Below are 23,235 nucleotides of genomic sequence, written 5' to 3'. Positions count from 1 at the left end.
GCTAGGGAAGCCCGGGCCGGGGCGGGCGCTCAGACTGGGCCGGGTGCTCGGGCTGCGCGGGCTCTCGGCGGCCGCGGGGCAGCATCCTCCTCTTCCTCCTCCTCCTCCTCGTTTCCTTTTCTTTCCTTCCGTTTCTTTCTCTTCTCCTCCTTCTCCTCCTTCCCCTGCCCCGTCTCCCCTTTTTCTCCATCTCCGGAGGGCATTTAGTCCTCAGGTCCGAGAGCGCAGGCAGGAGCCCCCGCGGGTGCATCCCGATTCTGCGTCCAGGTAAGGGGAGCCGTCGCCACCTCTGGTTCTGTGTACGGCGCCCTTCCTTCCTCTGACTAGCTTTCTGCGTAGAGGGAGCCTCAGCTCGGACACGGGTGGGACTGGGGAAGGGGGCGTCTGGTCCCCTCGGCCGTGGAAGCCGGCACAGGTTGGTCGGCTCTCCCGTCCCCCACCTGGCGGAAGCTTCAGGCCCGGCCTCTCCAGGTGTCCCCACGGAGCAGGGGAATGGGCGCCGCTATCTGGGCTCTAGAATGTGTGACCTTGTTAGGTACCGCTTTGAAACCCTGGGAACTTACGTCGGGTTAGGATATTGGGAGCTAATACTACCTGAGCTGTAGAAAGACGAGGAGTGGGTTATACAAAGGTAATGGGGGGCGGGGGGAGGAAGAATTCGACGTAGAGAATGTTTTTGTCCATCTAGCTGCAGAGAGATGCGCACTGACGAATGAGTGAGTTAGGGGAGCCTTGTCAGTTTGAAATCATTTTTCTTATAATTCTTCCAGAAAGAGCTGGAAGAAAAAAAATGATAACATAATTTTAGGAAAATGAGAAATCTATGTCTGGTCGTATTGGAGGGCGGGACACGAAAAAAAAAAATGTCTGGATGTGCCTGGATGAGCTTGAGCGTTTACAGAGTATTTCTGTTTCAAACGACGGAGGTGAGAAAGCTGTACCTACAGTCCATCTATTCTTATTTTTAAAGGCTTTTGGGGGCCTGCATTGCCAATTGTCCTCCTTCCCCAACGTAGTCTTTTGTTCAAGGGTGGAAATTTAAAGGAGTGTATGAAAGGAGCCAGGAGTGGGGAGGTGTTGTATTTGGGTGTGGGGAGGGGAGAGGAGGGGAGAGCAAAGCAGATGGGGTCAGAAAAAAAAAGCATCTTTTGAAAACTGGAATTGATGTTATACTGCCTGGCATCAGGGCTTATGGCTTTTGGTCAGAAAATAGAAAGCTTTCATTAGCAGCAAGCCCCTTTATAACAATTACTGTGTGCCGTCTCCTGTAAGCCCTTGGCATAATGGGTCCAGGATATAGACCTTTAAAACTGACACAATGTGAAGGGTTTTTGTTTAAATGCATGCACATACATCCTCACGCACATGTGGGCACTTGTGCACATCACACACACGTGTACACGTATGTAATACTCTATATGCAGAATATTACAGAAGGGAGTAGCTACTTAAAAGACACATCTTTTAAATTTTATCTTTGAGGATTTGGGGGCTTAGGGCGTGAATGAAATCTGTAGTGCAAGACAAAAAATATTCTTGGGTGACATATCATTTTGAATGCGAGGCAGAAGGATTAATGGATGTTGGCAGGGAACTAACTCAAATATTAAAGGTATAATTTATTTAGAAATGGTTGGTCCAGGAAAGGAAATGACTGCAAACTGAAATTGAGGTTTGCAGCCGCAGTGAGGCGATGGAGAACAAAGCCTTTTATGTGAGCCACATTATGCAAAATGTCCCATGCGTGAGCCTCAGGTACCAGCCCAGTGTGCAGCATAGCGCTGTCACCCTGTCATTTCACTGTGGGCAATTGTATATTTTTTGGCAATAGAAATAGATTAAATAAATAAAAGCCCTTTAAAATACCCAAGAGGAAGATTACAGCCTTTCACCTGAATGTGTCACAGAACACCCACTTAACTGGGCAATGGGAATCTTTAGGTAGATATCTTTATGAATTTTTAAATCCTCGGTGTTTCAGTCAACCCTCTCCCCTTCATGCACAAAGCCTCCTCCCTCCAAGAAAAGGTAAATGGCATTTTTTTCTTTCAATAAAGAATATTGATTTGTGTGTGTCTTTTAACATTGATTTTCTGGTAATTTTATTTGATTATCATAGATTTATATCTGGATGTATGATTTGTATCTTACCAGAGGTGTGGTGCCCTTAAGATCATTGGCACATGCTGTTTATCTGTTCATGATTTATTTGATTTTAATTTGTAGCATATCACAGTTCGCTGTCATATTATTTAATTTACTAAAGTTTTTCAACATTTTCCGCCTAAGTAGAAAATTGTCTAATATACATCTGGAGATCTAAGCAATTTAAAAATTGAGCTTCCTTTAAGCATTTTTTGATGACCTGAGTTTCCATTTTCTTTGTTTCTCTCTTCTCTTATTTTTCCCCCTCTTCTTGTCAAATAACCTGTTTCTTTCTGGCTGCCTGGGCTGCCTTCAGCTTCTTGTTGTGTCTAGACTACCGAAAGCAGAGATGGTTGTCTCAAGAGTGTTGAGTGTAGGAATTGTTAATTCTCTGCAGCAAGTCTCTCTCAGGATGACTTGTTTACAGCGCCTTCTCAGGAAGGAGAAAGAGAAAGAATGTGCTGAGAGAGCACGACCCAGTGAAACTGGCACAACCATTACCTCATCGTAGTAGCTGCTTTGGATTCATTGAGAGAGCAGACATCCTTTCAGTGGGAACCAAACACCGAGCACACCCATCTCGAGACACAAGGCCTCCTCGGCCCATAGCAGCCTCCACTGATTTTGCTTTGCTGAGGTTAAAGGGATGTTTTCTCTTTTTTAAGTATTTCAGGGATCTTGAACTTGGACAAAAATATGCAGCCAGAAATGAAACTTGGCACAGAATCTAAGCCTGAAGGAACTGTTTCATTCCTTTACCACTTTTGGCTTAAGTCAATTTGGAAATTTTCTAAACATCAAAAGGGAGAAGGAAGAAAGATACGCGTTACTGTGTTTTTGCATGCTTTCTTATGACACACATATTTTGGGTTGAATTTTACTCGCAACTGGATAATAGACTGGACCACTGTGCTTTTGAGAATGATAGTTGCATTATTGGACTTGAAAATTAAAGAGTTACCATGTTTGATTAGATGTATACATGACAATATGTACCTTCCTAAAGTATTTATCAATATCCATGGGAGACAGACCATACAAAACCGATTGCGGAGTTCAATTTTCAAGTTCATTATTCTGATTAACAAAGTCTTTTCAATATTGAATTTCTTTGTGACAAATTATGATAAGAATCTGAAATAACTGTTACAGTGGATGACAACCACACCCCTAGGTCAATACTATAGTCCCTAATGCAAAGAGTAGTCATTAGGTAAGTCATTAGTAGCTGCATGAACCTGAAGATAAATTCAAAGCAGTCATAAGCTCTTTTGTCTCTTGATACATGAGTTAAAGCTATTAAGATCTGCAGGTCATATCTGGATGATATGTTTATCTGTTCATGATTTATTTGATTTTAATTTGTGGCCTATCATAGTTCGCTGTCATATTACCATCTGATTCTTTTAGATATATCAGTTCTTTTTACAACTTTAATTCTCTCAATACTTTTATTATCATCATTGTCTTCATCTATTCAGTCTGTACCTCTTGTACAGGGGGCAGTATTTTCATCATTTCATCCATTTACCCCTCCCTTCACACCATTTTATCTCACATTTGAATGTCAGACTTCTCTATGACTATTACTACTATTCTCTAATAGTATTACTTTCAGTACAAATTAACTTTTAGAACATATATTCCTATTTCTTTATTATATATCTCTGAAGTTTCTACTAGATGCAAATATAATATGGGAGGCTATGGAATGAGATACCAGAAAAATAGAAGACATAGTCTCTGGCTTTAAGAAGCTTACAAATAAAGTTGGAAGGATTTGTTTCTTTTACAAGAGGTGACATTCAAATGAGTAGCTGTTGTATTACAGATATGACAGAGTGCAAGGGACTGCAGTGTCCCAGCATCTCAAAGATAAGCTATTATGCATCAGTTCTATAAATGCCTTAATGTGTGTGTGTGTGTGTGTGTGTGTGTGTGTGTATACACATATATATGCATACATAAGGGAAATACTAATAGTCCCTCAAATACCTCCATCAGTTAGCTGTAGAAAGTCATGTCATTAACTACTGTACAACACATGAAAATTCACATTCAGAGGTTTTTTAGATATTTTCAAGGAATTATCTGTCCCAGGAATTGATTCCAGGCCTCAAAAGCAGTTAAAGAACTATGAAGTCAGACAAAGGACCAAAATCAAGGGACAGGGTCTGTGGGAGAGTTTGGGTGGGTGGATTGGAGTATAGGGGGTGTGGAATGAAAGCAAATTCCCAGTTATTATTTGTCCATTCAGGATGGAGAAGAGCCTGTATCTAAGTGGGTGGAGAAGGAAGAAGTCTTTTTTTTTTTCCTCCCACCTCATAATATTTTGTTCATATCCCTGCCTGTCATTACTTTGATCTAAGGCCGTAGGTGTTTCCTTGTAAAATTTATAAAGAATGCTATTGGAAGCAATTCTGTAGTGAATCAAACACTTTAAAACAATATGAGCACAATTAGTTGACTTTTTATGGAAAACACTTGGAATCTAATCTTTGAATTTAATCTTTCCTGTTCAAGAGAAATAAGCTTTCCTTTGAGTGATATTATTTTACCTGTGATATTTTTTACTTATACATTTGAGGGAAATTCTGGGAGAATTTGGACAACATAAAGAGCTCAGGATTTCCTCATTCAGTTGGTGAACTTATACTATGGCTTTGGGGAAATTTTAAACAATTTGTTTCCATTAAAACACACCAGAGGTGGCAAAAATCTTTTTTTGCTATGTTAATAAGTCCTTTAGAGCAAATAATTTCACTTATAACATCACACAGCTTGACTTTCCCCTTCTCTTCTTTTCTTTTTTCCTTCTTTCTTCCCCCAACCCTTTCCCTTTCTTTTCTTTTCTTTGCTCCTTTTTTTTCATTTTGTGCAAAAATTATTCATCATCAGAAAATGCAAATATTGTATAGCCTGCTATTTTTATGGAAATTTATTTTCCACTACATCTATATTTCTCATTTAACATGGAGTTTTATGCTACCTTCTCCTCCTCCTCGGGGTTCCATCCCTATCTTGGCTCTTTCTTCGGTCCTGCCTTTCGTATCCTCTAGCCTTGAATGATCTTTTCCTGGTATACCAGTCTTTGATCATGTTCCCTTCCTCTAGAAGGCCTTTCTGAATCAAGAAAAAAAGTTACTACCTTGTTTCTTCCTGTGATTTGAGCCAAGTTCCCCTAAGTTCCCTTATCTTAAACATAAATGCTCATCCCAATTATAACTATGTCCTCAGCAGCTTTCTTTAAATTATTTTTTTAATGTTTATTTATTTTTGAGAGACAGAATGTGAGTGGGGGATGGGCAGAGAGAGAAGAAGACACAGAACTCAAAGCAGGCTCCAGGCTCTGAGCTGTCAGCACAGAGCCCTACACAGGGCTCGAACTCATTAACTATGAGATCATGACCTGAGCTGAAGTCTGACGTTTAACCGACTGAGCCACCCATGTGCCCCAAAACTAATTTTTAAAAAATCTGCTGGTAATAATGGTACATCTATACAACGAATTGTTTTTCAAAATGAAAAATTTGGTTAACCAACTTTTTTTTTTTTTTTTTTTGTAATTTTGTTCACCTGAAGCCAAGTAAAACGGTTCAGCTATTTAAATAAATTGTGGACTGGTAAGGTCATTATGTGTCAGTCAATCCATTGTCTTCATTTTATGGTGGTTAACTAATGCCACAAATATATACCTAATACTTTGAGTACCAACTAGTCAATAACTATTCAGAAAATACTGAACCAAATTAATTCAGTTTTATAGAAAATATTTCTGATTAAATTGCCCTGGACAACATCATCATTAACCATCTTGAGTCCATTTCAAAATGGTCATAAAACACAGTGCCTAAATATCCATGAGCATATTGCATCTCTTAATTGTCTAGATTTATTACATGTAAAGCAAACTCATAAGTAAATACACAAATTCTATTAGTTTGAGGTCAGCTAATCATGCCAGTATCAGCCTTTCACATTACTTTATTTAAGTGTTAATGGCTTTATAGTTGGCTACACTTTATTGTTGTAACAGTTTTAACAGTACTGTGTTGTACTGTTAAGGGACAATAGCAAAATTCTATAATGAATTGATATGAAAAAATGTTCTTAATTTTATTGGCTAGAAAGAATGATGCAGCAGTACTTTCATTGACACGAGAGTAATTAAATAATGCTCAGCTTTGAAATTTCATTGTTTGGGCATTGTGCCTTTCAAAATTGTAATTTAGTCTTTCCTTAAGCATATGCATGTTTTTGGCAGAACGATATTTTAGACGATATGCTGTTCACTTTTTGTTGGTGTTTATATGAGATACCATATTCTTTTGGCCCATTTTTAAAACAAGCAAGAAAGTTTAAGGATTCAGTAATGCATTCTCTTTATGTTAATGTTACTGAGGTCTGTATAGTTAGGAAAAGACCTGCTTCATTAATTTACTGCACATAGTTATCATTTACTGTTTGAACAAAAATTTGCAATATGTAGCATACAATTTCTTTCTTCAGTGGACAGTGATATGGAATCATAGTACATGACTTCAGCTCAGGTCATGATCTCGTGGTTCATGAATTCCAGCTGTGTGTTGGGCTCTGCTGACAGCTCAGAGCCTGGAGCCTGCTTTGGATTCTGTGTCTCCCTCTCTTTCTCTGCCCTTCCCCATTCATGCTCTGTCTCTCAAAAATGAATAAATATGAAAAAAAATTTAATCAAAATAAGAAAATGAGTAAGCTGATTTTTAATTTTTAATAAAATCTTTTACTGGGAAACCTGGATTGTGCAGCCAGTTAGTTAAGCATCCAGCTCTTGATTTTGGCTCAGGTCATGATCTCATAGTTTGTGAGATTGAGCCCCGTGTCAGGCTCTGTGTCAACAGCATGGAGCCTGCTTGGAATTCTCTCTCTCTCCCACTCTTTCTCTTTCTCTCTCAAAAATAAATAAATAAATTTTTTAATAAAATAAAATCTTTTCCTTTTGCTTCTCATTTATTTATGGTGTATATAACTGAGTAGCTCTTCATAACCGTATTAGTTAGTGGCTTCAAAAGATTATGTGCTTACATACCTGGAAACATAAGATGACAGTAATGTATTTACTTTTGCGCCTCTTGCCCCATTGCAGAAGGGACATTAGTTCTTAAGACTGGCGAATTATACTTGAATTAGATGATGTTCGAAGGGGAGGAGGGGCTGTCAAGAGCAAATGATGTGAACCTTTGGTCATCATATGAATAAACCCGTACACAGAGCTGTCAGGTGACTTCCCCAGGGTCCTGAGGAGTGGAGCCAGGCCTTGGACTCTGTCATTCCAGCTCCAGCTCAGAGCTTGTCGGGGGTGGAGAAACATTCCATGCTGAATTTCTGTTTCCAATTCTGATTATATTGTCGTTTTCTGAGCTGAGGGGTTTAGGTGAAGTGACAGTCATACCTGCCCAGCTTTGTGATTCTACTATGCCTTCCTCGTGGACACCACAGAGGGAGGGACTTGGAATTCTAAGGCCATTCCAATCAGCTGCATGCCAGCCACACTTCTGAAATTGGTGAGACTAAACCTGATCCAGGAAACACTGACCGGGCTCCTGCCCAGGGCCATTCCTGTGGTTTGGATCTCTTAAAACAGAAGTTTAAACTCTCAGCGGACCTGTGCCCAGACTCAAGGTACTTGAAAAGTCAAGGAGGTTTTCTCTGAGCTTGAACAATCCATACGGATGCCTCCAGATTGATGGAGTCTGTGTTTAAACTTGGCTCTATGTACAAGGGGAATCCAACAAAAATAGCCAGATTGAAACTTTTTTCTGACCTAGAGCAACATGAAGTTTTCTTGAAAATAGCTTTCCTTTTGTGTTTCCCCCAGCTTTAATATTTTTAGCCAGGAGGAAGTGATCTAGAAAGGCTGTGGGCCTGTGTCTGCGCCTGTTTGCCTCTTTCTTACTCTTGTATGTCTTCCTGTTTCTGTCTCCAGTGCTCCATCCCTCTTGTTTTTTGCTTCATCCAAGGAGACAGCAAATTAAATAAGAATTAGGTGTTGCTATGGTTACTGTGTTCAGTGGAGCTTCACCTGCACCCACATTGCTTAGGCGTTGTAGAGTCCTAAGTTGACAAATATTTGAAAGGCATGGAAAGCATCTTGGAGGAAAGAAATTAAGCAGAAACCATGCTTAAATATTTAAAGAGAAACATATTTCTAGACACTGAAAACTGAAACAATATCGCTATCTAGGGAATGAAGGAATTCTGATGTTAGTTACCCTTCTGTTAGAAAATGGTATAGAGTAGTGCCTGTTTGTCTAGATGAGCATGTTTAATCGCTCGTCAGAACTGGAGTTTTATCACTGAGTAGATGCAACAGAATTCCTTAAAATAGTTTCCATATACATTTTGTGAAAGATGCGTTGTGCATATTGTCTTTCTCTGGAAAGAGAAATTTTGTTTTGAGCCACAAATAGAGGAAACGTCATCTTAACTCCACACCAGGAATCTATACTTTATGAAGGCAAATTAAAAAAAAAAAAAAAGACATTTCTTGCTCCTCCTCTTTGTTGTGATTTATTGAATTTGATAATCTGAAAATCTAAATGATCTCTAAGAAATTAAAATGGTAATCTTCCTTGGGAAGGATTCACTTTCTGTCTTTATTTCACTTAAATATCAGGCTAGTGAGCTGTAAGTATTTCTAGTATCATGGTCCATAAATCATTCAGTTATTTATTTAACAAATGGTTATTGGATCCCTGGTACACATCAGGAATTTTTCTGAGTGTGTAAGGTATTGGGACATGCCGTACAAATTCCTGCTTTTATGGAGCTTATATTCTTCCTAATAACCGGAGACAGAAACTAACAAGTAAGTTAATGAACATTTGAAACATGAAGAAATGCCATAAGAAAGAGGAAACAAAAGCATTTAATAAAACTTACTTGGGATGGGATAGGCTGCCTTTATAGACTCAAGTAATGAGAAATAGCCATGGGAATGTGGGTGGGCAAGAATTTTCAAGCTGTGGGAAAAGCATAAACAACAGCTCTGAAACAGGAAGAAGCCTGGCATATTGGAGAAACAGATACAAGGCCAATGGCCCTGGAGTTTAATGAACATGATAAAAGGTTGTAGGAGAGGAAGTTGGAGCAGAAGGCAGGTACCACATAGGTTCTCTTGATAAAGATGCGGGGTTTGACTTTTATTTGACTCGCAGTGCTTTCTAATTTTTAAGGTAGTAGAAGCAGACTTTTTTGAGAATCATGAAAGTTTCCAAAGGTTAATTATATTATCTAAGTCCCTCTAGACATATCTGTATCTTATTCACTAATGTGTTAAATCACAAGAGAGAAATAATTTAGAAAATCAGAAATCAAGGGTGGGGATACAATTAGACATATGTTAACCTGATCTAATATAACACTTTAAACATAGGTAACCCCTGAGGGGCCTGGGTGGCTCAGTCAGTTAAACATCTGACTTCAGCTCAGATCACTAGCTGGTGGTTTGTGGGTTTGAGCCCAGTGTTGGTCTCTGGGCTGACAGCTCAGAGCCTGGAGCTTGCTTTTGATTCTGTGTCTCCCTCTCTCTCTGCTCCTTCCTTGCTCGTATACTGTGTCTGTCTCTCTCAAAAATAAACATTTAAAAAATTAAAAAAATAAGCATACATAACCCAAATTGTGTCATTTTCTTTAGATATTGGAAAATTACATATGTAATTTTAACGCTCACACCCTTTTTATACCCCAAACTAACCTTTAAAAAGTAAATCCAGGGGCTCCTGGGTGGCTCAGTCAGTTAAGTGTCCGGCTTTGGCTCAGGTCATGACCTCATGGTTCGTGGGCTCTAGCCCCACGTCGGGCTCTGTGCTGACAGCTAGCTCAGAGCCTGGAGCCTGCTTCGGATTCTGTCTCTCCCTCTCTCTGACCCTACCCTGCTCATGCTATCTCTTTCTGTCTCTCAAAAATAAATACAAAACATAAAAAAAAAAAAAGTAAATCCAAACAGAAAAGTAAAAATACGCTTTGGAGAAAAGTCGGCCCCCAAATCAGGCTGGTTTCAATGTGGATGTGCTTTTTGGCTGTTTCCCCACAGCAGCTTTTGTTGTAAACAAGTCCAGGTGCCAAGCAACAACCACTGAACAACATCATACTGAAATTTATAAATAAATTAAATAACAGAGTAACACATGTTTTGCTTGTTGGAGGCAATGGCTTAAATCTCCTGAAAATTTAGTGAGCTGATCCAATTTCATGATGATCTTGGATCACCTGTGAGATTAATGATCACGCATATATCACTTATACTAAAATATTTAATGTACTTTTCATATATTTGTAGACCTAGCATAATGTTCTGTTGAGCTTAGCATGAAACACAATTTGCCAGACATTTAAAAAAATGTTTTATTTATTTTTGATACAGAGAGAGAGACAGAGCATGAGAGGGTGAGGGGCAGAGAGAGAAGGAGACACAGAACCGGAAGCAGGCTCCAGGCTCTGAGCTAGCTGTCAGCACAGAGCCTGATGCGGGGGCCAAACCCACAAACGTGAGATCTGACCTGAGCCGAAGTCGGAGGCTTAACCGACTGAGCCACCCAGGCGCCCCCAATTTGCCAGACATTTGATTAATTTTACCTCTGGCATACTGCAAGGCTGTTCATGCCCTTTTCTAGGCATTCCTCAGTAGAAAACAGAACTATTATTATTATTATTTTTTATTCCCTCATGTAATGTTATTTGCAGGACATTTTCATTATGTCACATAATGTAGGAGAAATTAGTATGTTTATTTTACAAAGAAGAATTGAATTAATGTTGATTTTTCTTCAAGCTTCTTTCCTTGACTGCATTTTGTTTTGTTTTTAGGATTAATTAAACCATAATGTTAATTGGTTGTATGTGGAACCATTAGGTAGAGTGATATATCTATTTCCCAGACTTGCAGTTATATACATGTTTAAAGTATGAATAACAAACCAAGAAATAATTCCTATATATATTAAACTGAATAGTGTCCTTGGAATTTTATTCAAATGTGGGCGTCTTAATATTGAGATATCACTAAACACCAAATATAAAGGAACATGTTATTTCAAAGGATGGATGATCAGGTCTTAAAAAGAAACAGTAAATTTTTTCTAAATATACAACCATGCTTATGCCATGGAATATGAAGTATACAGCATATTGCTCTCCCCTAGTTGGCATTCACTAGAAACAGGAGACACAAAACTAAAAAAAGAATATTGTTGGGAGCTATTTGAACTCACCGGTAGAGTGAATATTCCTGGCGAGGGTACGGCAAGTTTGCACGGTCTCTTGCCCCCAGATAGCTCCCAAAATCTACCCTCTTGAAACTTTCATTTCTGATTGAGCACCAAACCTCAGAGTGTTTTGCTAATTAAAGTCAGGAGCTGGCTGTCCCCCCACCCTGTCCCTGAGACATGACTGCACCTGGTCAGGGAAAAGATAAATAAACTAGATACACCCTAATGCAACACATAACTTTCCCCTAAGCAATACGGATTACTGAATACCTTCTGGGCCTGAACGCCTTTGTGATAGTCACTACTGCGTAAAATGTATCTATCATCTTTGGCACTATGAGAGCAAGCAGATCTCCTGAGAACTTGTCTTTCTGGGAACTTCCTCTTAGAGTGATAACAGCCTAATGACCCTTACTCATAAAAACTGACCTTTACTAAAGAATGCTGTTTGCCTCTTGGTTAAAGGTCGTTTCCTTGAGGCTAGACCTGAGGTTTTGTGAAAATACCTATGACACCTTGAGTGGCTGTGGCTAAAATTGTAAAACTTACCTTTGAAAATCATTTACTGCCCTTTCTTGTCCTTGTACCTTTTGCCATATATAAACCTTGAGAACCAGACAAGATGGAGACGCCTGCCAGATGGGCAGCCGTGCTTGTCTGGGGATCAGAACGAAAACGCAAGGCTCTCCCGCTTTCTCTCTGGCTTGCACCGTCATCCTTCGGGGGAACCCTGGGCCTGCAGGAGCTGGACTCCGGCAGAATATAGTGCACAATAAGATAAATGATAGAGAATAGTGTGGCCTCTAAATGCTTTGCAAGTTCAGAGGAGGGAGCTACATCACCGTGTGTAGAAGCTAATGATTTTATGTAGGAAGCAGGAGGTGGAGCAGGACTGTGTAAGTGGCCGGGTTTGGAGAAGTGCCAGGTAGGACAGCAGGAAAAGCAAAGACACTGAGATGACAGTGAGCGAGGTAAACCGGGTTGCCAGCAGTGGAGGGTTCCTTTTGGAGAACAGTGGGATTGGAAAGTAGTCTTGGATTCTAGAGGTCATTAAACACCAGGTTTAGTAGAGGTTTTGGTTTTTATCATTAAAGCCATTGGAGGGAAGGGTTTGGAAATCAGTGAAGGATTCTGACCTGGGGAATGGCGAGAAGAATGTGATATCCTAAGATTAGCCAGACAAATTTGAGAGAACAGAGTGACAGGTTTAGAATTTCTACATATGGCATAGCCTAGAGACACCACCCTATTTAGAGTTCAAGATAAAGGATTTGTTTGGGGATCTCAGGTTTCAGACATGTTCATGAACAATTAAGAAAATATCAATACCTGTAAATGGAAGTAGGTGACACTGATGGAGATGGAGCGAGGAATGCCAGCCCTTTGACATTTTTTGAAAGACAGATTTGAGAAAGCCAAAAGAGTTCGAAGCCATGTAGAACTGTAGTTAGTGAGTAGTATGTGCTTCTGTTGGGGTTGTCATGTGCATGGAAAATATGTACTTCTAAAAAGACATTGGCTTTGGAAGGTAGCAAGGAGTTAAGGACAAATTTCAATACAATTCCTCTGCTATCTAGTCTATGTTGGAAATCACTTCATGACTTCTCAAATTATTATGGTAAAAAGTTATTGAAAATTAGTGAAATGTGTTGTGTATATCTAAGTAAACAGATTTTTTTGCAAAAAAACTACAAAAATATTTTTATTATTTAGTTCTGATTTCAAATATTTAGATTCTTAAGGTGTTTGATATGTTTATAACTAATATATGGTAGGGGTTAGCAAGCTATTCTGTAAAAGGCCAGATAGAAAATAGTTAGGCTTTGTAGGTCACGTACACTCTCTGTCCCAGTTACTCAACTCTGTTTTATAGCAAGAAGGTAACCATAAGCAATATGTAAACAAATGGGTATTGAAGTGTTTTAATGAAACTTTATTTACAAATGAAGGTGATAGGCCTATTGGACTGCGGACAGTAACTTACCAACTCTGGCATGTCTGTCCTGTTTGGACATAAATCTAAAAAATGTCTTTGAAATTATTTACTCATACTTTTAAGAGGTCACAAATATGTGACAACTATACAAGGGCAATAGTTACGTATTTCCCTTTATGCAGACCTATGGGGAAAATGTTTAGATTTGTCTCTAGTCAGAACATATTAGAAACTACAGAGCTTGTCCTAAGCCACTGGATTAGTTTCATCATATGGGTACGGATTGTGTTTACATTTCTTCCCTCAGCCTCTAGTAACCTCAGAATAAAATCGTGTTCCATTTCCAATAACTGTGCAAACTTATAGTTAATACATTTCACGTACTAACTCTTCTATGCTTTACTTTCTTACTTATGATATTCTGTTTTTATCTTCTGGATCGTTTTTTAGAACAAGGTAAGATAAAATAAGGCCACTTTCTATATTTTCATGAGAGAGCCATTTTTCATTAAAGTCTGTTCCCTGAGTATTCTTACTTTCCAGGAGTGGAGGTGGCGTGGCATTTCAATCATGTTTGCTGTTAAATTAGGACAGATTGCATTGCTCTTATTATTCTATTTCTACAACTGAAATCATTTACTTGTGCATAAACTGTAGCTTTTATGTGAATATGATGTCATGTGAATATGATATTTATTAAACCTGTTTCCCTCACATTTGAAAAAAAAATAGGATGATTTGTTGCTTCTGAACCTTTCAGTGTGTCTGTGGTCACAAATGGCTTTCAAATAATTTTTAAACCCTCAGGATTCAAGTGATCCTGGCAGGGAGCTGCTAAAACCAAAATATTTTCTCTTTTGTATGAGTACATGACCATGGAAATACTCTGGGGATTGGAGTTCAGATATTTAAATATTGTTTTCTATCTCTCCAGCTTGCTACATGAGGTTTTCTCACTGCAAACTGAAATCTGGGACTCATGGTATAAGAAACTATGAGTTTTAATTTGTTTTGTTTTGTTTTACATACTCTTCATGTGAAGTGATGCTGTTGGCTTCTGATTTTAATAACAGGCCTTGTTAATACATTGGAATTAAATAGTTGGACTATTTTTGACTGTCCAGTCAAATTAATAGTGAGATGTTTTTGTTTGACTCTTCTAGATACGGCATAATGGACAAGAGAGCTCTTAGCCTGGAAAAAAAAAAGTGTTATCTATTAGGTGCAACTTGGTAATGATTCTTAGACCTACCCCATGAGACTGACACAGGAAATGGCAAAGTGTACATGTATCCACACACGATGTAGTTAACACTGAAACAATGTTTCACATTTGTGATAACTGTTATATAATTAGCTATAATATAATCTAATAGAACAAAAATTGACCCCTTATTGGAAAAATTTATACCAAATCTAATGAGAATTTTATTGTATACTAAAATGTAATTTACTGGGGTGCCTGGGTGGCTCAGCCAGTTAAGTATAGGACTTTGGCTTAGGTCATGCTTTCACAGTTTGTGAGTTTGAGCCTCACATCAGGCTCTATGCTGACAGCTCAGAGCCTGGAGCCTGTTTCGGATTCTGTGTCTCCCTCTCTCTCTGCCCCTTCCCTGCTCACACTCTGTCTCTCTCTGTCTCAAAAAAATAAATAAATAAAGATTAAAAAAATGTAATTTACTGAGTTTTATTCTGTCACTACTTAAATTAATGAAATTTCAAATTTAAACACTTGAAGTGTACATGAATATATGCAAGTGCACTTATGTACATTGACTCGTCATTGAAGATCTATATCTGAAGTTAGAGAGGAGAACAGAGAGGGGGATCATATGGCACTTTGCATAACTCCAGCTTTACTTGCATTATTTCTGTGAGCCCATATTGTTGCTGTTTCATTTGTTATTTATAAGGCTACACACTTGATTACATAATCCCACAACTATGTGCAATTGCCAAGGTATGTGTGATGCATGTACATGTGTGCCTGTATTTATATGTATGATTTACAAAGGGCAACTTAGCATAGACTCATAAGGGAAGTGCCCTCCAAAAAAATCCACAACCTTCGTGGCCCTTCTTTCATTATCTTTAAAATGAGGATAGTTGGTGGAGTGCCTAGGTGACTTAGTAGATTGAGCTGAGCAGTTGAGCTGAGCGTCTGACTTCAGCTCAGGTCATGATTTCAGGGTTAGTGGGTTTGAGCCCTGCGTTGAGCTGCTGACAGCTCAGAGCCTGTAGCCTGCTTTGGATTCTGTCTCACACTTTCTCTCTCTGCTTCTCCTCCACTTGCTCGCTCTCTCTCTCTCTTTCTCTCTCTCTCAAAAAATAATAAACATTAAGATAATTTTAAAAAGTAAAATGAGGATAGCTGCCAAAGATTTTTCAAGCTTTTGTTTTGTCTTGTTTTTAGATTTAAGAATCTGGAAGTCAAATTAGAGCTATCTTTTAGGACAAGGATTTCTTGTTTCTAGGAAGTAAAATGGGGTGAACAAAATGCTCTACGTCCCACAATTATAGTTTCAAAGAAGAAGGGTAATGACTGAATTTTCATATTTAAGAGATGTCTAGGGGTGCTGGATAGCTCAGTCAGTTGAGCATCCAACTTTTGATTTCAGCTTAGTTCATGATCTTACGGTTCATGAATTCTAGCCCCACATGGAGCTCTGTGCTGATAACAAGGAGCCTGCTTGGGATTCCCTTTCTCCCTCTCTCTCTGCCTCTCCTGTGCTTTGACACATTCTCTCTCTCTCTCAAAACAAATAAACATTAAAAAAGAGGAAGAGAGATGTCTGTCACCCACTGGTTCTATCAGCCAGCTGGAAACTAAGGAGCTGTGCAAACTTTTGGGACAGAAGGCTAGGCAGTTTACAACATTTTAAATCAATGTTAAGTCATCCCATGAGTTGATACTGGGATATACAACATGAATAACATGGACATTGTGCTAAATTTATTGAGGATGTAAATGAAAATATTATTTTACAGACCCTTTCTTATTTTATTGCTTGGTAAATTCGACATAGTAACTTTATCATGGTGAATCAAAACCTTTCTGTTACATTTCACTTAAATTTTTCTCTAGATCATTGTATGTAGGCTGTAAACTTTTCCATAGAGCAATTCACTTTTTTAAGTATCTTCGAAAAATTTAATAATTTTGTTATTAGAGAATGTGATATTATAGCTACTATATAATTTTTATTTGCTTGTTTAAAAAGAACCTACAGGATATCCCTACTGCCAAGACATTTTGTGGTTGACGGAGTGGTCAGCAAATACTTTTGAAAGAATGGTTTTAGATAAAGTTGTTTAGAACCCCAAAAGTTTAACACAACTTATTTAGTACTCTACCAAAAAGGAAATGATTGCTCTTTTTTGGGGGATGGTAATATTTTAAGAATCAACACTGTCTCTTCTCTTAAAAAAAAAAAAGAAACATTTATCTAAAATCTCAATGTTTACCTTTGTTCAAGATGTAGAAAGCATTATCAGTCTACACTCTTACTGAGACCTTGAGAAAGTTATTTAGTCTCTGGGCCTCAGTTTTCTAATCTACAAAACAAGGAGATGAATATCGTGGTCTTTAAGACTGCTTTACATTCTATGGTGAATTGAAAGGACATCGCCTTAACTCCCACTCTTGCACAAATCAGTTTATCATGTTAGCTAGCAATTTGTGCTGCAAAGATTTCAGTGATTAAAGTGCTGTACAGATAAGTTTTTTTTTTATTAGGGAAAACTGAATGTCACCAAGAAAAGTTGGCATTATGAGGTGCCTTTCACACTCTATTCATTGTGGGCACCTTCTTTATATTCAGCAAATGCTTATTAAGAACCAGTTATGAGCCCCCTGCTGTGATGAGTCATGTTAGCCGTATGAGGGAAAGAAAACAAGACTGCATCCTTTCTCTCCAGAAACTTATTACAGAGTAGGGGAAGACAGCCGGGTCACATACTTTGGATAACTACACAGGCTATAAATGAATACTTATATCACATCACCAGTTTACCTGTGTAAAAGTTTGTGAGGAGGAAACATGTGTCGGCTAGCTTTAACTCGGACCAAGTCTTATGAGTGGGACAAACACTGTGAGCTGGTGGAGAGAGGAGACTGTGACAAGGCTGTAGGAAAAGATGGATGCAACTCTACACACTTGGCAGATATTTGCCCTTCTATAGCCAGTGTGAATTAAAAAAGAAGAAGAAAGAAGAAAGGAGGAGGAGGAGGAGGAGAAGAAGGAGAAGAAGAAGAAGAGGAGGAGAAGAAGAAGAGGTAGAAGAAAAAGAAGAAGAAGAAGAAGAAGAAGAAGAAGAAGAAGAAAAAGGAGGATTGTTTTTGAAAAAGCTATTTTGCAATAGAAAGACAATAAAAGTGTTCTATTCACTAATATATATGATACATGTTTTATTTCTTTGTGTGTAGGAAGTCTTAAAACAATCCATCAGAATTATTATAAAGTATTCCTCACAACTCCTTTAAATTTCTTGCTTTAAATTTCTTGTTAATTCCAGATGATCTTTAAATACCCATTTAAATTCTCTAGAATGGCTTCTGCTTCAAATGGAAGTCCTTTGGAAGACATGATGCTTTGGAAAGATTGGAGAGGAGGAGGAGGTGTGCCCAGAGGATTTATTGTACCATTTTTTCAAAGCAGAGGCCAGCTGTTTTGGAACTAGAATTAAAATGTAAATTATCAAAGGAGGATAATGAGAGCCATTCCTTTCAGACATTGCCCAGTGCAATCAGAGTAAGAAAAGGGTTTGGGGAGATTTTCTACTATGCACAAGGCACGGATGATGAACTCAAAGGCTGGGAGGGCAGTGATTTACAAGAAACCAGCTGGACACAACGCATGGATTGTCTAACACTCTGGACAGCTGAGTTCACTGAGGAACAGACCTGCAGTTCTGCTGGGACTGAATCCAAATCACGAGATAACTGCCCTGAATTGAGGAAGTCACCGCATCAGTACCATAGCAGGGCTGTAAGTTGAACTACAGTGCTGGCATGAGTTGCATTTCAATTTATGTGGTTTTATGAACCAAAACAGAAGTCTTTGAGTACAGGGCAACAGTCAGTGCCACATGGGAACAAAACAGAAAGATCACACATGAGCTTGGTCAGGATTTTCTATGTAAACCAGAGGACAAAACCCCCTGAAAGCTTTCAGATACCAGGATTTTCATGAATAAATTAGTTCCTATTTTATTTTTTGTTCAAATTTAAGTGCTCATAAAAGATGAAAAGGCTTCATGTAAGTCATACAGGTATATGTTCATTTGAACTGACCTTTTATTTCTAAAATTTTATGTCACTGTTACTCAGACATGATTCTGTAATGAAGAAATCAAATGTCAAGGAGGAAAAAAATGGGAAATATATATATGACTTATATCTGGGTTTTACATAAGCTGTGCAAGGGAGTAAAAGAACTTTAAACTCTAAGATTTTGGGGTATGGAGACTTACACATTTTTTTAATGAAATAGTGGTCAATGATTGTCTTTTATATGACCACAAAGTTTATTAGGTTGGTGAACAATTTCTATAGTGTCCAAACAGCTAAAAACCAGATCACAGTTAATGTCTAAAATAATAAGGTGTTTGATTAGCATATAAATATTTAATTACCAGCTTAAATTTGGGCACCTTCTCTTACCGCAACCCCCCAACTCAGTGTTTTGTTTAGATCCATGCCTCTTTTTCTACATGCACTCTTGCTGGTCGATTTGTTGCATTTTCAGAGCTTTAACAATCACCTGTATTCTCACAACTCTCTAATCTGTGTTTCCAGCTTGGCTTTCTTCTCTTGAGAGTCTGATTCATATACTCCAGTGCCTACAGGTAGCTCCACTTGGGTTCTATGGGCATCTGAAACTCAACATGTTCATAATGAAACTGATTTTAACATCCATCCTACATTCCTCTTAGAGTCCCTGTGGTATGTAATGGAATTATTCCAATTCAGAAACCAAAGGTCATCGTAGACTTCTAAAAATATGTCCTAAATGTGTTTTCCTTTCAGTGTTTTTCTCCTTTTCATCCCCTGCTCTCACTGAATTGGTTTTCCTTTTATCTGTAATATAACAATTAATGTCCCTGCCTCCAGTCTTTTCCTATTAAATTCAATCTTTATATGAACTAGACTGATCTTTCTAGACTATGTATCTAACTAGATTATTCTCTTTAAAATCCTGAATCTGTTCTCTTTTTAACACGGCTTCTAAAGCCATGCAGATCCCTAGGTGAGCCTTCTCTTCAATCTTATTGTCAGCCAGCCATTCCCTGCCTATATTTTCGGCCACCCCCAGCATCACCAAACTACTGTAGGTCTCTACGTATTTCTTACTATCTTCTTCCCATTTTAGTTTTTGTCTTCCTCCTTTACGAGCTGCTTTTTATTTTTCAAAATCAGATCAACTTTTGTATTTTTCTCCCACTGGGGTATTTATGCCTCTTGAGGGAAGGAACTATCATATTTGTCTTTGTAAATCCAGGTACAAGCAGAGTCCCCTGCCATATACTACACACTTAGTAATTATTTGTTGAACTAAACAGTGCTGGTTTATGGTTGTATTTAACTTTTGCTACTGATGACTTTGATTAAGTGGGTGCTTGTATACTACATTGTGTTTCTATACAGGGAGCTAACTTCAGTCAAATACTTTGGTGTACCAAGTAATTTTATCATGCTTCTTGATCTGTGCTCCCATATCTTCATTATTCACGCCCAAAGAGCATCATGTTTCATTTTTCCACCCAACCCTGGGTAAGCTAAAGTCTCTGAACTTCAGATTCTTCACCCTAGATCGTTCCTTTTTCAAAGGGTTCTTATGAGAATTCACTGTGATAGAGAGCTTTTGTGAAATTGGTAGTATGGTATTAAGTATAGCATTAGAGCCAAGTAAACATTTAGTGATTTTTTGGAAAAAATAAAGACTCTTCATGCTTTCAAAAATGTTTCAGCATTGCTGTTGGAAAATAAGAATGTTCAACTGCTAATAGGAGAGAGGTGAGCTAAAATTCTCAATAATGGACCATGCCATGGGTCTGACTTTACGCATTTTACATGACTTTGAACTCAATAAGCCTTCAAGCAAATTGAGTTTTAAGAATAAACCACTGAGAAAGAATTATTGTAACAATATCCTTTGTATAATAGTTAAATATTTTAAGTGACAGTTATACTAGCATTTCATAAAGTCAGCGAGGATTCTAGTATGCCTGAAATCTATTATTATTTTGCTTGTGTTAACTTAATGGTAATAAATGATTTACCAAATAGAGAAATCATTAAAACCCACAAACTAATCAGAAGTTTAGCATACTTGTCTAAGTCAGTGCAGGAAATTAGGACCTCAAACTTTAAGTCTTTCATGGCGACTAAATACAAAATGTATATGTCTCTCATACTTAGTATTTCTTATCTTTGCTCAAGGAAATATTATATTGCTCAGTCTCAGTGAATAAAAAATTAATAATTTTTGCCTAAATAATATATAGTGAACATTCTGCAATACTAATTAGTATCTTGTAATTAAAAGTCTTGGATTACATCTGTATAGAGCCATGAGGTCGAATATTAATGTACTTTCCAATTAAATACATCTACTCAGTATTATGTATAGGGTGGCAAAAGCTGTTGGTCTAAAATTAGAACTGGGTTGACAGTTTGAATGAAGGTCTTAAGTTTTTAGTTGCAGCTTAATAAAATTGCCTTAAAATTGTTAGGGAACAAGAAAAAATAAAGTATGATTCAGATCCTATTATAGTAACTTCTAGAGGGGTATGTGAGTTACTTATTTAACTTGTTATTTAATTATAACAACTATTTTTCAAATTGAGTCATCACTGAGAGTTTGCTATTGAAATATCCTTTGAAGAAATGTGGGGGGAATCCCACTTGGTTTCTGTATTAATTTTATTTTAATTGAGAGAGTCTTTGAAAATAGTGTGTATTTAAATTTTAAAATGTTCTGTAAAATTACACACTTTCAAAAAAACTTAGTGTCCAGCTTCTGTGATGATGGATGCGTTACCAGCTTTACTCTGAAGACATGGTTCATCATTTTGGTTTGAATCCAATATTGTTTTTGCCTGATTCTGTAGTCAGTAAACCTCCCAGGAACAATTAGTTTCAAAGCCTTTGGATTTAGATCATTCAGATTTTGGTTTATAACCTAAGAATATTTACATTATGATACCTAGTCACATAATGTCTTGTTAGCTTACTTAAACATGGTTCCCATATTTAAGAAATTTTAGACATTACTAATCAAATACAACCCAACACATCTAACGGGCAATGGAGCACTAATGTCGTTATTGTCTTTATGCTCTCAGGAGTGAGGTTTATGATCACATTTAAGGAATGTATCTTTCAAGTCTATACCATATACTGACTAGTTCTAAAGGTCACATGAATGTTTGAACCAATGTATTTGTACAAACTCAAAGGGAAAACGATCACTCTTGCTTTTATTTTCTCAAAGTGATAACAAATGAACCAGAGGATATTTTTGGCTTCAGTTCTATGCAAAATGTTAGTTAATGCATCAGCCTTACATTATTGTGGCAATGTTATCATACTGTAGTGTTGCCATGACTGATGGGTGCTAGGAAAATGTTTTGAATTAAACCACATTTGTTTAAAAAAATAAAGAGTGTATCTTTGAGATACACAATGTAAGCTTCTGCTTAGGCACTGATGAGAGTGACTATCACATGAAAATAAAACCTGTGTCATAGTCACTGTTCAGAATAGATTGACAAAGTGTGGTGTCAGTGTTTGGATTTTCTTAAAACCCTAAAGCTGTGCGGCACAGGTTTCAGCAGAGAAGTTGAAACATGTAGCCAAAAATGTGGGTAGGGCCAAGAGAAAAGTTGGTGCTCTTATTTCTTATGGAAGAGCAAAAATCACTTAGAATATAAGATCCTGCCAGTCACATAGTCTGCATTGAGAGTAAGATGCCATTTTTATGTAACATTTTAACTGTGATGGCCTATTAAATATGATGGAGAAAATCATGTTCTACCAGCACGACTAAACTTGGGAATAATAATCAGAAGCATTGGCAAACTATTCAACCACCTACATTTTCCAAGAAAATTACTCATAATAGCAGTTTTGCATTGAGGTATTATTAAGCAGCTTGCTTTAATAATATGTGGGTTTAAATTCAACAAGGAAACATAGCAATGTCTTTTTTCTTTCTACAGACCATAAAACATACCATAAACTAAATGAACTAAAAGCCACATGTTTTTGACAATCAAAACCTAAGTGTCTGTGCTTCCTGCCCGTTAGAGAATGCCATGCAACAAATCAGTATTCCACATCAAGATTCATCTGCAAGATGCCAAGCAACCAAATATTGGGAAATATTTGGATTTGGGGGATAACTTGAAAATTATTCAATTTAATGTCATAACATGGTTATAAGCTTGATGTGTTTTTAAAAAGTAAAAGTATTTGAGAAAAGTGTAACTTTTTGTTTAGTTTTTCACTTTTTACTAACTACGGTTCTATTCATTGGCTAACAAATGTCATATGTAGAAGTAAAGGAAATATTAGTAGCTGGTGGATCTGGTCCTGGCATTCAATGCCTGGTTTCCTTAGACTTATGTAGGCCTGCAGTCAGTCAGCAGTTTGCCTGTAGTTCTGTCCAAGGGTCTGCCTTGTAGTTTTTCTTCCTTTGATTTAGCTTCAGTGTTACATTGTATATTTTTTGTTAAAAAAGAAAGGTCTCCCGGATAGCTTGGACATATTTACCCTTCCTGGAACTACCACCAATCTCAGTTAAAAAAAAAAAAAATAAGGCTACTACCATGAACTATTTTGGAAATGCTGGATATTTAATAAATAAAATGAAACACACTTTTGCATTTACAGTGGTAGAAAGGTTT

The 23,235-nt window shown here is 37.6% G+C and overlaps 1 protein-coding gene across 12 annotated transcripts in view; it reads left to right on the top strand.

The window, feature by feature from the left end:
• Window positions 1–34: 34 nt before the first annotated feature.
• MAP2 (microtubule associated protein 2) overlaps window positions 35–23,235 on the top strand; it is a 274,592-nt gene continuing 251,391 nt past the window's right edge. For 7 of the 12 annotated variants that reach the window (XM_029933944.1, XM_029933938.1, XM_029933948.1 and 4 more), the window contains exon 1: window positions 36–267. The gene's annotated coding sequence lies outside the window, so the exon portion shown is untranslated. Of the gene's footprint in view, window positions 268–2,004; window positions 2,029–23,235 lie in introns of those variants that run through there. The other 5 variants (XM_029933950.1, XM_029933949.1, XM_029933945.1 and 2 more) reach the window with 4 other exon arrangements.

Source organism: Suricata suricatta, chromosome 3 (assembly GCF_006229205.1).
Source record: "Suricata suricatta isolate VVHF042 chromosome 3, meerkat_22Aug2017_6uvM2_HiC, whole genome shotgun sequence".
Taxonomy (NCBI): domain Eukaryota; kingdom Metazoa; phylum Chordata; class Mammalia; order Carnivora; family Herpestidae; genus Suricata; species Suricata suricatta.
This window is presented reverse-complemented; position numbering and strand designations above follow the sequence as displayed.